We start from the raw sequence: 16,694 nt of genomic DNA, 5'->3' as shown, positions 1-16,694 counted from the left end.
CAGAAAGAGACCAATAGCATCAGCATCCTTTGGAAGAATTGCAGATGCTTGGGTTCCACTTGAGAAACAGAAAACTTGGATCTGGGGCTCAACAATCTAGAGTTTAACACCCTCCCTCATCAGGCAATTCCTACGTATGCTGATGTTGGAGGATTCCTGCTGTACATCATCCCTCCAAACAGCCTATCCTATCAAACTGGGAAGCTGGAAAATGCAGGCTGGATATTAAGCTTGTGAATCAAGTGAAATAGATCTGGTAGATGACAATTCTCTACTTTGTGCTGGGAGGGACCTCTTTCACCTGTGGGATGCCTTTATATTCTGAGCTTGGTGATGGACCTGAGATCATGGGAAAATTTGTTTGAAAGCTGTTCCTTGAATGGCATATGCAATCTAAATTCCCCTGACTGCCTAGTTCCTAGTCTACTTTGGTGCAAGCACCTGATTTACAGTGGCAGCAACTGATCCTAGCTTTTCAATTAAGCAAGCAAGGGACATGAGGCTCTGTGATAAAACAGCACCATCCAGGGATTAAATATTGGTGGAATAAGTGAGTGGGCCTATGTGTTCTCTGAGTCGCTTCTTCCCCAGGCTCAATACCCAACACCTGCGACTTAAAGAAGGTGAACTTTATTTTGGTTCACAGTTTCAGTTGTGTCAGTCCGTGGTCAGCAGGTTTGAATACAGAAGGGCATGGTGGAAGGGTGTGAAGTGGAATAAAAATGCTCAGCATATGGCTGCCATGAAGCAGAGATTAAAGAGCAGAGTTGGTGAGTAAGATATACCCTTCCAGGACACAGCCAGCTTTGCCCTCTTCTAACCAGGCCCACTTCCTAAGAGCAAGTCAGGTTTAGCACTCCCATGATAGCTTTTTGGGGACATGAGAGCTTTGAGGGTCATTCTTGATTGAAACTGTAACACCAATGTTTATGGTGGTTTCACACTAATGTGGACATGTGTGGATGTGAGGTATAGACTAATTTCCTTACAACCATGCTCTTTTAGCACCTGTTGAGGAATAATTTGTTATCTTAATGACATTAGACTTTTGCTTTTAGTTAAGAATATTTCTAGTTTTTTCAAGCCTACAAATACTTCCAAAGCAGGCATTATTAATCTGTACCTTTATGGTCCTCTAGACCCAAAAGAATGATACATTTTCTAATTTTCATAGAGGTGAGAGGGAGCTAAGTTCTCTTTCTTTTTGCTCAGAGTCCAGACTAAACCTTCAGTCAGACAGGGATGTGGAAGGCAGGGCTTGCAGCTCTGTTAGTCTTGAGCTGGTGAGCAGTTTTGTCCCTATCTGTTGCTGATACACAGCATAGGCGTGTGTGTGTTGCTTGATTTCATATCTTGGCTACTATGAATAGTCCTGCCGTAAACCTGGAAGTCTCTTTGATGCAATGATTTCCTTTCTTTTAGATATATAACCGTCGTGGGGTTGATGGATCTTATGGTAGTTCCTTTTTTTTGTAGTTCTATTTTTAGTATTTTGAGGAACCTGCATTCTGTTTTCTGTCATAGCTGCAGTAATTTACATTACCATAAAGAGTTCCCCAACATGAGAGTTCTTTCTCTACACCCTCGCCAACCTTTGTTATTTTTTGCCTTTTGGATAATAGTCATTCTAACTGGGGTGAAATGATATCTCACTGTGGTTTTAATTTGCATTTTTGTGATTAGTGAATTGGACATTATTTTCACATGCTAGTTGGCCCTTTCTAAGAGGATTAACTGATCAAAGGCTATTTTGAGTAAAAGCTACCTTATGTCATTGAAGCTGTAAAATGGAGCCACATAAAGAAATTATTAATGTCCCAGGATCAAGATCAGGTCTCTAAGTCATCCTGACAGAGCAGAAACATAGCCTAATGTCTCTTCCTTGGTAGTGACTTGGATGGGTTTGCTACCTCTGCTTGAGAGTTAAATACCGGGATCAAGACTTCAACTATTACCAGTTTACACATGAAGAAACTATATGGAGCAAGAAAGGAAATCACCCTAAGTGTAACAAAAGTTTGGTCTAGGGCTGTGGCTGAGGGTAACAGGGAATGACGATTGGGATACAGCTTGTTAAGGGACTTTCCAAATAGCACTTGTGATTCAGCTGTCCAGAGAATAGAGCAGAAAAATTATTAAAGAAATGGGGGCATGGCACACTGAAAGAGCTAGCTAAATTGAAGAGGATATGAAACCAAAGTTAGTGTGTGACCATCCTATTTTGGGCCCAGTAGGAGAATGCGAGAAAAGGAATGTGTGTCCAATCCCAGCAGCCTGCAGCAGAAGCAAATAGCCTTAATTTTGCTCATCAGCAGTGGGACTGATTCTTACAACTTTGAGATACCAAGCAAAGTAAGCCCAAGCTCTCCTCTAGTGGGCCCAGAGGTGAGGCTTTGGGCTGGGGTTCTGGTCTGAGGCTCCTAGGTATTTGGGGAGCAGAGTTTAAGCCTAGGTTCCCTGCGTTCAGGTGATAGACAGACAATGGTTAACCCTGGACACTCTTAGTCTCTGGACTGGCAAGATATTCCAATAAATACTCATTTTCTGTATAAGTTCCAGAACTTTTCTGACCTTGGAGGGAGGAGAAGAAATGTGAGTCAAAAGGCAAAATACTCAATGCTGGCTTCTGGAAGTGTCTATTTCTTCTCTAGAGCAGTGTCCTTCTTTGAAATGTGGAGTTCAGTGTACAATTAAAGTAATTTGCTAGTGGAGGTGGAACCATATCTCACACACAGCGTGTCAGAGCTGAAACTCTGATTGGCTCTTTTCCAACTTAGGGTTCATTTCCTTTTTCTAAGTGGGATGAATTTCATTAATCCCATTTAGAGGGGAGTGTGAGGTGAGGAAAGGACCTAAGACTCTTCTTGCACATCCCAGCTCCCATGGGGTCGGCAGCAGAGTGACTGGTGTTCTGGGTGCTTGTGCTCCACCAGATGTTTGCACTGTGTACCCTCAGACATTTCGTTTAATCTAACCACACACTGCCAGACATGTCATTTTCCCTTTTTTACTCATGAGGAAGCTGAGAGTCCAAAAAGATTTCTAAATATGTTTCCCCAGTGTCAGAGCAAAATTTTGAAATAAAATCTTCATCCCATTTGATGTTGCTATCCATTAGTTTTCTGTTATTTTACTCTTTTACCATTAATTTTTAAAAAAATCATGTGCTCAGGTCAGGGCCACACAATTATATATGCTGGGTCACCTAGTCTTCAGCACAACCTTCTAAAGTAGGTGCTACTTTCATTTTGCAGATGAGAAACCTGAGGTTAAGTAACGCCTTACACCATGCATTGGTGAGCTGCAGTCAGAGGCAAGTCAGAGGCCGCTTCAACCCAAGGGTCTCAGTTTCCTCATGTGGTGATAAAAAGGAGGAATGCAAAATTTATCAAGAAGAATCACCATGGAGGCTCTGATTAGGATATGAAAACGAAATAAAACAAGGAAACCTCACCCAGAATGTCCATTAGAAGGTGACTTATTAAAAGGATGTGGTGTATTCTACATGTTAAAATGTGCTAAAGAAGAATCAACAGAGAATGGTGTTTATAACAAGACTTAAGTGACAAAGTTTTGTAAGTTACAGGATGACTTTTTTGGTTAACAATGTATGATAGTATACAATGCTGTCAAGATATGTTTTCTTGTAGTCAGTCAAACTGTTGGCACGATGATAATTGTCCTTTTCGGTTTTTGTTTGTCAGTGGTTTCTATTTTTACCTAATGAGATTTACTTGTGCAGAGAAAAGGGAAATGATGGCAGTGCTTTCAAAGGAATTCTTATTAATAAAGTGCCAGGCACACATCTCTTTTACCTATTACCACTCTGGAAGGGCAGGGGCAGAGGAAGAGGCCTCAGGAAGACGAAAGTAATGTTCCGCCTCTGATCAGCAGCAGTTTTGGGAAGGCCAGGCAGGGCCTAATTCCCCTGGTAACACCTGGCTGGAGGAATCAAACGGGGCTCCTGGCCTTAACTGTGTTATGCATGGGGGAGCAGACATGGTACAGCCCTTCCAAACACACTGGTCTCTGTTACCTGGACTCTACCTGACAGCGAAGTCAGACAAAAGAGAACCCAGACAAAAGAGCAAGTGTCAGGTGCAGGAAACAGGAAGGAGCCGAGGCAAGCAATAAACAGCACCCTTCATAAGAGATAGAGGCTACAGTTTACCATTTTAATGAGTTATATTATTTATGAAATGCAGACTACTGGAAAAAATTAAGTTCCTACTCTGTGCAGAACTTTACAGTTTGTAGTATGCATTTAAAACTGAGAGAAAACCTGAGTAAACCCTCTGGATTTGACCTGCTTCACCTGTTCTTAGGTCCTGAATAAATCCCTCACCTGCTTTCACGACTTGTTTGTCATTGACTTTTTAAAAAATTCATTAATTTTAGAGGTACATATAGATAACACCTCTGACCCAAGGGTCACAATGATGACAGTGACCCATGGATGAAGTTTGATTACGTCCTAACCTCTCACCATCTTACCCCACACCTCAGCCTATAAATATCACCAAAACCTATCCATGGGGGCAGGTGGGTTTGAGAATCTCGAGGCAGATTTGAGAGTTGCTCACCCATCTCCACACTTGGTTGCCTCGGGAACAAAGTCTTTCTCACTTTATGAACAAATTCATCATTTCAGTGATTGGTACACCACGTGGCAGGCAAAATGGGCCTGGTTGGGTGAACACATTCACGATGTACCTGATATAATGGAGATAATATTATTCTGAGATGGCCATCCAAGGTATGTTTTGTTCCTGATCTTTCCTAGTTTCTAGTTGCCCTGTGGTTGCCCAATCCATGATCACTGAAGCCCTTGCTTCATGGAGAGGTATGGTAGCCAGAAAAAGGGACCGGAGGCTAACAGGAAATTTCGTAGTAAAATTTGTTGAACTGGACAACAACAGATTTTAGTGAGAAAGAAGGGGTTTTTGAAATTTCAGAAGCATGAGACTTAGCTGAGTCACCACACAGGATGCAGGATATGATGTGAGCTTTCATCCCATAGGAGGGAAAAGCCCTCTGATGAATGAGGAAGTGGCAGTAGTCTACTGGAGCACAGCCACATGTATTCATTTATAAATTGTCAGTGCCTTTTCTCTGCGGCACTTTTTGTTGAATATTTGCAAAAAGAAGCCCATGGCTTTCCTAGCTTAAAGTATTTACTTTTGGTCCTTTGTAGAAAAAGTTCACTGACTCTTGGTGTCAGGAAAACCTAAATATTCAATAGTGAAGGATTACGAAGACGTGTTGAATATAAGAATATGTACATGTGTGCCCGTGCGTGCATTTGTTTATACATTATTTAGAAATAGTGCATCTGTGCATTTGAATATAAGAATATGTACGTGTGTGTCCGTGAGTGCATTTGTTTATACATTATTTAGAAATAGTGTTGTCAACATATGTTTCAGGCCTTAGAAAACCACTCAATCCACAATGTTTGTTGATATAAACAGGAAAATTATAAAGCATATAGAGAATGTGATTACTTTGTGTATACATCAACAAACAAGAATATAAGAAAACATATGAACCAACAAATTAAGGACAACTTTCTTTTGATGGTGGCATTCTGGATCAAATTTTTTTCTCGCTTTTTGAAGTTTCTGACTTTTTCTCTAATGAGTATAAGTAAATAAGTATTCTTTGGGAAATTTAAGGTGACATCCCCCTCCAGGTTTTTCATTTTTGAGTATTAACATCCCTCTCCATGTATTTCATATTGGAATAAATGGTTCTGGAACAGATCTTTCCTTTGAGAAAGACAAGAGGAAACCACAGGGATTCAGCTGGTTTTCTGATGCATTTCTAGCAGGCTGTGATGTTGAAAGGCCGGCCTTGGCCAAACCCCAGGACAAGCCCAAATGGAGGAAGTAAAAATTAATCTCCATGAGGCCTAAGCCACAGATGTGGCCACAGCCTTTCTGGACACAGTTTTCTTCTGCCACAACCCCCATCTGTCGTGCACTGGTGTACCGGGTGCCTAGTGAGCAGAGAGGAATCAGTTTTCATCTGAGAATGACCTGTCATTTTGGAGTTTGATATTCCATAATGTTTTGCTCCTGTGGTGCCAGGGATCGAACCCAGGGAGTGCTGAGATATATCCCCAGACCTTTTTATTTTTTATCTTGAGGTAAGGTCTCACTAAGTTGCCCAGGCTGGCTTTGAACTCTCCTCCTACTTCAGCCTTCACAGCACTGGGATTATGGATATGCACCACTACACCCAGCTCCAGAATTTAAATAGAATTCATTATATCAAATTCTATGCAGTATGTCCAATTTCACTACATCCAATGAATGTGTCTCATTAGAAATGTCTCCATATTGTAATGTATTTAATCTAGATAAAATATGAATTTCAATTCAGTATTCCTCTGATCAATGCTAATAATACTCAGAAGTATAAAAAGGTATTTCCCATGTTACAGCACAAAATACAAATGTAAAATGATTTTTGTTGGGATGGGAGAATTTGTAAGACTGGAACAGGTCCTTGTGGGGAGCCTTCCCTTAAGGATTGGATTTATAGGTCTTATATATAATACTTAATAAATTTTCTGTGGGTATCATGAAAAAAATATTACCTGTAACTTTATAGGCTTCACAGTTAATGAAATAAGTTTTCTGTTGAAAGGCCTGTTTGACGCTCCCAAAGGGAATTTTTATTCAGGAGAATTAAGGTAATTTTGGGAGCAGTGCCTCAAAGGAACCTAGAGGTGTAGCGTAGCCCATAAAATGTGGGTGGTGGAGCGTGACTGCTTGATATAGAAGCAATCTTGCCTCTTCCTCAGTGTGTGCCTCTGGGTAAGTTACTTCATTTCTTAGAGCTCTCATCTGTCAAATAAGGGGTAATAATAATGCATATCCCAGGGCTGCAGTAAAGATGGAAAAGGTTAATTTTGTGAAGCACTTGGAAGAGTGCCTGCTAAATAAGTGTTTATTAAGATAAGCCCTAAAAAAAGTTTACTTATTAAATACAATGATTCAAAACCATTTGTGATCTAAACACTTGCTGGCTTATTTGCTAGTATTTAGGAAAATGAATATTCATAAAGTCCAACTTTGTAATTTGACCCCTAGGAATTTATTCTACAGGAAATATTTTCACAGTGGCCACTAAAAGGATTTGCTTGCAAGAATTATAATGAATCCATTTACTGTAACCATGTAGTGCAAAAAGAAATGCGATATATTTATTTTGACATGGATATGTGTCTACATCTAGTGTTAGATGGCAAAGCACATGTTATGCACAATGGAATGTATGTGAGAATACGATATAGGATGTACATTAATTTATGCAAATGAAGGCCACAGTGGAGAGACTGTGTTAATTTCATTATGGTTCATGAACAGACCTGGGCTCTCCTACCCCTCATCTATTCAGCTGTGGCTGAGTCACCTAACTGCCAGAAGCCTCGGTTTCTTCAGCTGTAAAAGAGTGATATTATCAAGTACTCTGCAGGGCAATTCTGAGATTTAATGGTGATAATCTCAGAACATGCCTCATAAATGGTGAGATCTTAGAACTTGATGTTTCTTCCTATAGTGGTTGTGTGCCTTCCAAGGATAGCAGTTAATTCCATGAGGTAGTTAAATCCTTATATACACCATATATTGCAGGACAGCAATACATGCTTCTATTTCTTAAATACATGTGGAAATGTGTCCAATAAAAAACAGCAGGTTAATAGCATCACTGAGTGAATGGGATAGTGAACTATGTGGATTGCCACATTTTTTATATTATAAAACATCCTTATAATGCAGCTTGAAAATATGAATTAAAACATGTAATGGTGTTTAGGGCTATGGGCCATGAGTTTGCATACAGTGAGTCTGTATTAGCCTGTGTTCTGTTCCTATAACAAGACACCTGAGGCTGAGTAATTTATTTTAAAATGAGGTACATTTAACTTATAGCTTTGGAAGCTGAAAGTCCAGAATTGGGCAGCTGCATCTGTTCAGCCTCTGCTGAGGGCCTTCTGGTGATCACAACAGTGGGTGGCATCACAGCAAGAAAGTATGTGAAGAGGAGAGATCACAGGGTGAGACAGGAAACAAGCAACCACGAGGGGCCAGGCTCATTCTTTTTATAGCAACCATTTTAGAGTGAACAAACTCACTCCTGCAAGATACACCCCACCGCATAAAATCAGCCTTGTTTCACCCTAAGGATGGAGCCACCAGGACCTAACCACCTTCCACTAGGTGCCATCCCTAAAGCTTCCACTATCTCAGCACTGCCACACTGGGAACCACGTCTGGTGACATGGATGTTTGGGAGATAAATCACATCCAAACCGCAGCAGGTCTCTAACATGGATGCCAAGGTAAGAAAAGGAGAGGGCCACAGCCTGCTTGATCCAACTCGAGATTTATGGGACTTTAAACATCATGGATTCTCGCCCCTGCATGAAGGTGATGTTCTCTCTTGGTGAAGGAGTCTGCAGGGATGAGGCAGTTATGGCTCCCACAATCCCATGTTTTTTCTTATCATTTCAGAATTATTTGTTATTGTGCCCTTTCTGGATGGATGATGTACATCCATAATCTCATTTATTTGTCACAAGACCTCAAGTGAGGTAGGTATTCTCAACCTCAATTTACAGAAACTGAGCCTGGGAGCAATCTGCATGAAAGCACTTAGCTAGGAAATGGTGGGTGAAGGATTTGTACTAAGTCTGACTTGCAAAGGAGATTTGAAAAGAAACCCTTTCCTACCTGCAAAGTCTGTGGAGCTACGTAATGGCCGTGTTCAGCCACAAACCAGGACGATGGCAGCAGGACCAGGAATAGCGGCCCCCAGCCAGAACCTCTCATGGATGGGGTGTGACGTCTTGCTTCGGGAGGAGGAGAGCGTCTGTGGGGGAAGCCAGCCAACTAGAGTTGGGGAAACCCACTGGGAAGAACTTGTGGCCCTGGCAGGGCTTTGCCAAGAGCCTGAAAAAACGAATGTGAGCAGAAAGGAATGATCTTCAGGGTGGAGCCTGGCTGTGAGCCAAAATATGACCAGCACCTGAGACAACAGGACACGCATTTTGGCCACTCTGTGCAAAGACGCTGGGTTCCTTTCTCCCCCTCTAGTTAGCGACTTCTCATAATTGCAGTACTTCTGTCCGGAAGGCAGCATGGTTTTGGCTTTAGAGATAGAAACCACCTTTGCCATTTATTAACTGCATGATCTGGGACAAGAACATCATTTCTATAAGGCCAAGTTTCCATGAATTTGAAATACGGAAAACATTTATTTTGAACAGGTGTTGGGAAGATTACATGCAGAAGTGTGAGATCTACAGCTATTTATTTTCCTGTCATCTGCTTTAGCCAGTACAGCTGCGTACTCATGCACGGAACAGTGAGGGCCAGCAGATGGCGCAACAGGACAGCTGCTGTTCCTGTCTGTGCTTCTTCCCAGTGGGTTTCCCCAACTCTAGTTGGCTGGCTTCCCCCACAGACGCTCTCCTCCTCCCGAAGCGCCAGCCTCTGCAGTCTCTGGAGAGGGAGGGTGACCCCAGTCTTTAGTGCAAACTGGGGGACACTGTTCGGTACTGTTAAATAAAATTTGGGGGAAGCCATTGATTTGAACTAAACTTCTGCGCTAAGACTAACGGTCTAAACCAATACAAAGTTTAACTGCAGTAGCTGAATAGTTAATTGTAGGAGGCTCTGTAATCAATTAACCGGTTAAGCTGTAACCAATTGAGCTGTTTCTACCCTGGGCTTCTGCTTTCTATAAATGCTGTCAGATCGTGCTGGTTGGAGATTTCTTTCTTTTTTTTTTTTTTGTTTTTTTTCTCCGGTACCGGGAACCGAACTCACGACCTTGAGCTTGCCAGGCAGGCGCTTTGGTTGGAGATTTCTGAAACTGCTTTGATTTGGGAGGTTGTTTGATGTGTTTGTTTTTTTTTTTTTTTTTTTTTTTTGCTTTGTTTTGTTGTAAACTCAAGTAAACTATGAATTTAGTTAGTTTAAGGTTTTTCCTTTTGACAAAACTATGTTTTCCTGATGTCAAAATGCACACCATAATCCAAGTGGTTTAAAGCAGAGAATAGAGAGGAATTATGCAAGGTGAGGAAAAGAAAAAAGCATTTGGTTCCTTCCTCCATTTCCTCATTGGTATGAATATCCACAGCATAAAAATGCCCCAGAATTAAAAAAAAAAAAGTGTTTGTAGAGACCTATCACAAGAGAATGCCAAATATGTGTTCTTCATTTGGTTCGAACTCTGGAGGTGCCAATTTACTGCAAAGAATTGTTGAATATTCCCTAAAAACACTATTTCACAAATATAACTAAAGTTGTTTTTTCAATGTATGTGCCTTAAAACTATAAACTCATATGAGATGATTATTGTCAATAGTCAAAAATTAAACTATATTCAGCATTTGAGGCTGCTCAAATTTTTTTTTATACAGGATCTTTCTATGTAGCACAGGCTGGTCTTGAACTCACAATGTACTCCACGATGGCCTTCAACTCTCAGCAATCCTCCTGCCTCAGCCTCCAGAGTGCAGGGATTACAGGTGTGCACCACCATACTGGCTCAGTTGATCTAACTTTTTGATATAGAAAATACACCCTCATAGAAGTATTTTGGCACCTTATCTTTGTGGTTAAAAAACATTCATGCTCTTTGGGTCAGAAACATTTCAAAGAGCTGGGCATGGTGGCACACACCTGTAATCCCAGTGCTCAAGAGGCTGAGGCAGGAGGATCATTGCGAGTTTGAGACCAGCCTGGGCTACAAAGTGAGCTCAAGGGCAGCCTGAACTGCATAGCGAGACCGTTTCAAAAAGACAGCAAATAAATAAGTAAATAAAAAGAAAAATATTTCAAAGAATATTCCCAAAGAAGCAATAAAGGGTGCGTGAAGAAATTTTGTTCTATGAGAATCTTTTGATAGCTAAATATTAGAGAAGCCTGAATGTCCATTGGTCAAGAGTTAGTAAAACGTAGTATAGCCGCTGATGAGAATGAAGCCTTTAGGGTGGAAGGATTATGAGATACATGCACAGTCAGGGAGAGCTGTTTAGTATGTATTGTTGAGGTAGGGAGGCATTCAAAATTATACAGAGTGTGAGGCCTTGATTATTGTGCATGTGTGTACTCTGGATCAAATATATGGAAGGATATATAGTGATGTTCAGCGTCTGGTAAAGAGACTGTGGGCAAATTTTAGCATATCTTTTTTCTGTATTTCTGACCTTTCTATAATGATTATATATTCCCTGAAAAATATGAAATATATTTTCCAACATAACTCAAATATGAGTCTGAAAATGTTGGGATAAAATCATGGAGCATCCTTTTAAAAAGTAGAAATAGAGCTACCATTTGACCCAGCTATACCATACTGAGTACATATTTAAAGGCAATAATTAAAGCCAGCATATTATAGAGATACGTGCATATCCATGTTTACCGCAATGCAGCTCACGGTAGTTAAGCTATGGAAACAGACTAAGTGGTGTAAACTGATGAATAAAGAAAACGAGGTGTGTACATGGTGGAGTATTATTTAGCCATAAAGAAGAGCAAAATCATGTCATTTATAGGAAAATGGATAGAATCAGAGATCATAAAGTTAAGGGAGACAATTCAGACTCAGAAAGGCAAATACAACGTGCTTTCTCTTAAATGTGGAATCTGAGAAAAGAGTAAAGGCATCAGCACGAAAACAGAAGGGAGAGTAGTAGAGGACAGGGAAGGGGCCTGGGCAGCGGGGAGGGTATGACAAAGGGGGTGTGAGGGGAGGGGCTGATCAGAGTTCGTTATACGCATGCGTGAGTATGAGGAATGGGAACCTATTATTCAGTGTGACTAATAGTGAGCTAATATGAAAATGGAAACTGAGACATTTAAGTACAAAAAAAAGAGAGAAAGAGAGAAGATCAGAGGTATAGCTCTCATGAGTAGGAAGGACAAGCACTAAGGGAGGCCTCAGGCATTCTGGTTTCTATCTGTCACATTTCTGGGTGGCCGCACAGCTGTGGAACTCCGGAGAGTAGTTAATGAATCCCACATGGGCCAGGGTGGAGAGTTAGCACTTACCTACTGAGTCCCGGAGAGCAGATGCGGCCACAGTCCTGCCTGACGCTGCGGTTCCCCTCTCCGCCATCCCTGCCTTGGCATCGATGCACACAGATGCCTGAGAAGAGGAGACAGAGTGAAATGCTTTTAAGTTTTACAGCCAGAAAACAAAAGTTTTGAATACTTTCTACAACATCAAAAAAATTATCTAGGAAAACCTCTAGCAAATTATATGCAGAAAACTACAGGCTATTTTTAAGAAAAAAACTTAAATACTTTAGTAAATGGATGGATATATCATATTCGTGGATTGGAAGGTTCATTATCAGGATGTTGTCAGATTTCCCCAAATTGAACTATAAATTTAACACAGTCTCAGTCAATATTTTAGAAAGATTTTCCATGCAAGTAAGCTGAGTCTAAAACTTGTTTGAAAGTTCTAAAAGGCAATAATAGTCAAGGCAAACTTTAGCAGAGTTGCAGGACTTAAGCTAGCTTTTGTCCAGGCTTACAATGTGGCAGTAAATGGGATGGAACCCTCAACGCCTTGCTGGTGGGAATGTAAAATACTGCAGTCTCCATGGAGAACAACTAGGCAGTTCCTCAGCAAATTCAACTTAAAGTTTTCACATAAGTGATCAACTGACTAAAAAACTTGTTCACACACAGTGGGCACACACATGTTCAAAGTAGCATTATTTCATAATATCTCCAAAATGAAAAGAACTAAAATGTCTATCGACTGGGGAATACATAAGTAGTACGTAGACCATACATATCATGAAATATTATTTCTTCCTGAAAAGGTGTGAACTTGGAGTTGTTAAGCCTCTCTCCCTTCCGGACTGCCTCTCTGTATCTTCTGGATTTTAGATGTTGGAAGAGTGTGTCTTCTTCTTTCCCATTACTTATTGAGAAGAGTGAATCCTTGAATATTCCAGGTTGGCTGTGGAGGAGGCTGAACCTGGGACTCAGAGAGCCTGCAGGTTGGCTTCATCTCAGGGCTCCAGTGTTCAACTCCCACAGTGACTGGGTGAGGCACAGCCCCTTGATCCATGGTCAGGCCAGCAAGAGACTCAGCTAAAGCTACTCAGGCCTCACTCCCATGACCAGAGGCCAGGTTCAGCCTGAATTTCTGGGAATTTGAAAGTCCTAGAACCAGTACCTGGCTCTAATCTTACCTCTGGCTTGCTGGTGACTGCCTAGCACACATGTGGGCCCTGACTGCCTTCTTTTTTGTGCCCTAGAGCTGTGCCTTGATTTGGACACTGCCACAAAGCTGTAGATAGATAACCACAGAAGCTTGAAATCACAGAGAAAATTCTTTTTCCTTTCTTTTTTTTGGGATTTTTTTGTTGTAGGATTTTTAAAATTACTGTTTTTGTTTTTTCTTGTGTGTGTGAACATTGTCTTTAGTGTTTTGCTTTGCTTTGTTCTTGTTTTTGTTTTTTTTTCTTTCCTCCCCTCCTGTCCTCTTCATCACTTTCCTGGGCTTTGTCATCTTCCTCTGTCCTTCAGCCTTTTCTAATCTCTTTTGCTTTTATTTCTCTACTTTTTCCCCTTTTCCCTTTTAAAATTTCTCCCCTTAATTTGTTCTTATTTTTACTCTCTGTGGAATTTCTTTCATCTTCTATTTCTCACCAGCTTTTGCCCTACCTTTACCCAATGCTATAGATATCCTTCTGTTCCTCAAAAAGATCCTTTGCACCACTTTTCCCTCCTCGTTCTCATATCACACAGTTTAAGGTTGCAAAGTTTTCCTCTTGTACCCCCCATTCTCATGCCCTAAATCTCTAATAGTATAACCAAAAAGATGTGCTAATCTTTTGATGGTTAACTCTGTAAAATTACTGTTCAATTCTTTCCTGCCAATTAGTAGAGATATAACTCTTATGATTACTACATATGAGTCGTAAGTCACTGTCTAGGTTACCTTAATGTTCACATCATAATTGATGGTTTCTTCTCTAGGAGTAAGGGTGGTACATGCCTGGTTCTTTTGGTATGTTAATATCTAATTTGTCTCAGGCAAAAATAGCACTGTAAGCAATTTCACTCGATATTAACAGAGTCACATAATTGTCACTATTTCTCTGTGAATCAACATTCAGTTTGTCTTTATGACATTAATAATGCTAGAGTACGTTCCCAGAAATCTTGGTTGCTGGAAGAACTGTACTGCATTCTCCTTTCCCAAAATAAACAAGATGGTGAAACCTTGGGGCTGTGGCTAAGGACTATAGATATCCATGCTGCCAAAAGAATATCACTGCAAAGCAACCCAAGACATCTCTATACTTGTAATCACCAGTTCCTTGGTTTCATTTCTAGCTTTGACCCAGAGCATATTAAACCTTCCTTTTGTGATCTAGATTACAAAGTTCTTGGCAGATGTGCTCTGGGACAAATAGCTTTTGTTTTTTTTGCCTTTCTTGGTTTAAAAGTTTATTGAAGTCCTACCAGAAAGATGGAAGACTTTTGTCAGGGTTTACGGTAGCACAGTCAAATTAGCTTGCCCGAGCAGCCCTCTCTCTAGGACTCTCTCAGTACAGAAGAGAATAGGTTAGAAACTACCAAACATCAGGACGCAGCCTATTTCTCCACCTTTGGGGTCCTGGCCAGGTATGACCTTTGGATGTCCATCTCCTTGAGGAGTGGCCTCACTATCTACCTGTCACTACTACCTCTGCAAGCAAAGGGTAGCCTGCGTTCCATTTCTACTTAGGGATGTCTGCCCAGGGGACTTGGTAATGGCTCCAGAGCACACATTCACCATCTTCCAGAAGCACGTCAGGTCCTTACATAACTGGACTTGCAAGAAGCCCCAGGTGGGTCCTGATGGTGTACACCTGGCTGTACAGATGAAACTTTCACCCTGAGATAATCAGTTACACAGAGGCAATTCTTCACACTGGTCATATGAATGCAGAAGGAGAACAAGTGCTAAGCTGTGATGTCACTGATGTCACGACAGACACCGTGCCAAAAGCACCTTGTGAGGCAGCTTATGGAGGGCAGGTGACATCACATTAAGAGAATTTACCAAGATGAGAATAAGAAAAGGCAAGAGTTTCTTCAGATCAGATCACACTGAGAAGAGGAACAGTGGCGCATTTCCAAGAGAAGCAATGCTCCATGATGCCTATCTTCCCTGATGTCCCTTGGGCAACACAAGAGGGTTTATGTCATAAGCAAATACCACCACAACAATACAAAATCAACAGATTGTGATAAGCCTTGGTGACAGACCAAGAAGCATGAATAAAACATTTTTCCAGGTAGTCAGCATGCTTACGAACAATGGTAAGAGTGTTTCAACTCTTGGGAGTCCATCTCATATTTACAGAGGGTGAAGAGATATTATTGGCGTGGTTCTATTACTACAGAGAGGAATATCTCCTTTCCATCTGCCTGGTAACACTCAGTTCACCCAGGCCATCCAACACAGTGTACCCCGGTATGGACTTAGTTATATTTATTTGTTTTCATATCAGGCAAAAGACACAGTATTGAGTGTCATTAAAGTAGGTAAGTTTATTTCCAAATCACTAGAGCAGATCAATGTTAAACACAGAGAATTATATTCTAGTTTTATATCAGTTTATTCAAGTATGATTTTAGAAACCTTTCAAAATAATTTGTAAATTGTAACATACACAGACAAATTTCCCTTTATAAGACTCATTTTCCACAAACCCTTTTGGGATCTACTCTTCTTTTTCTCCTTTGTTTTGAATTTTGCTCTTTATGAAACTTTAGCTTCCTATTGTCTCCTCAGATTTCCTCCCTCCCACCTACCCCACTTTGGCTTGGTTTTGTTTTGTTGTTCCCAGTGTTGGGTTTTGTATTCAGGTAGCACAAACTTTTACCATCCATAGTTCTTTCTAACCCTTTTTACCATAAGGATCAGCATGCCCTGATCTTGCTTACTGTCTCTTCATTTCTACTCATTGGTTTTTAGTACAAGTTTTTTGGCCACTTGAATATTAACATGTTCTTAGTACTTTATTTTTATGCCAGAGTTAACTCATACAAGTTATGTTTTAATAAGCGTGGGCTGAAAAACAGACCTCTCAGTAACCTTGATCAATACATTAGCTTAGTACCAGAAGAAGACAGAAAGAAGGGTAAGATGATACACTTTAGCTAAGGCTGACAAACCTTGAAGCCTTTACATGCTGTCAAATGTCAAAAACCCAGTTCAAGGAGACCAAGGTGCCAGGGCCAACAACTAAGGGGGCTGGGGTCACCAGTTTCACTTTGGAGTGAGCCATCCCACGGGGGCTCCCGTATCCAGCTGACAGGACGGCTCAGAAATGCATTTTCCCAGGTATCCTGTTCCTTGTTACCATTCCAGGAATACCTGCATTGTAACTCAGGTTCCATATCCAAGTGTCCCTGGGCTGGGTCTGAGAGGTCCCAAAGCCTGACATAAGAAACCTATCCCATGCTTTCAAAATAAGTTTCAGATTTGCCACATTTTGTTGCAGACAAAGAATTTTCAGGGCCCATCAGTGAAAGAGATGAGAGAAGGGTGATTAGGACACACTCAATGAATGGAGTGCAGTGCTCAGAGAAATGAGACGCATTATGCCAGAGTGGGTACACTGAAGGGCTGTCTCCAAGATGGGTGATGTAGGATGT

Source organism: Chinchilla lanigera, unplaced genomic scaffold (genome assembly GCF_000276665.1).
Source record: "Chinchilla lanigera isolate Chin_1 unplaced genomic scaffold, ChiLan1.0 scaffold00050, whole genome shotgun sequence".
Lineage (NCBI taxonomy): Eukaryota > Metazoa > Chordata > Mammalia > Rodentia > Chinchillidae > Chinchilla > Chinchilla lanigera.
The sequence above is the reverse complement of the archived record's forward strand: the minus strand, read 5'-3'. Positions refer to the sequence as shown.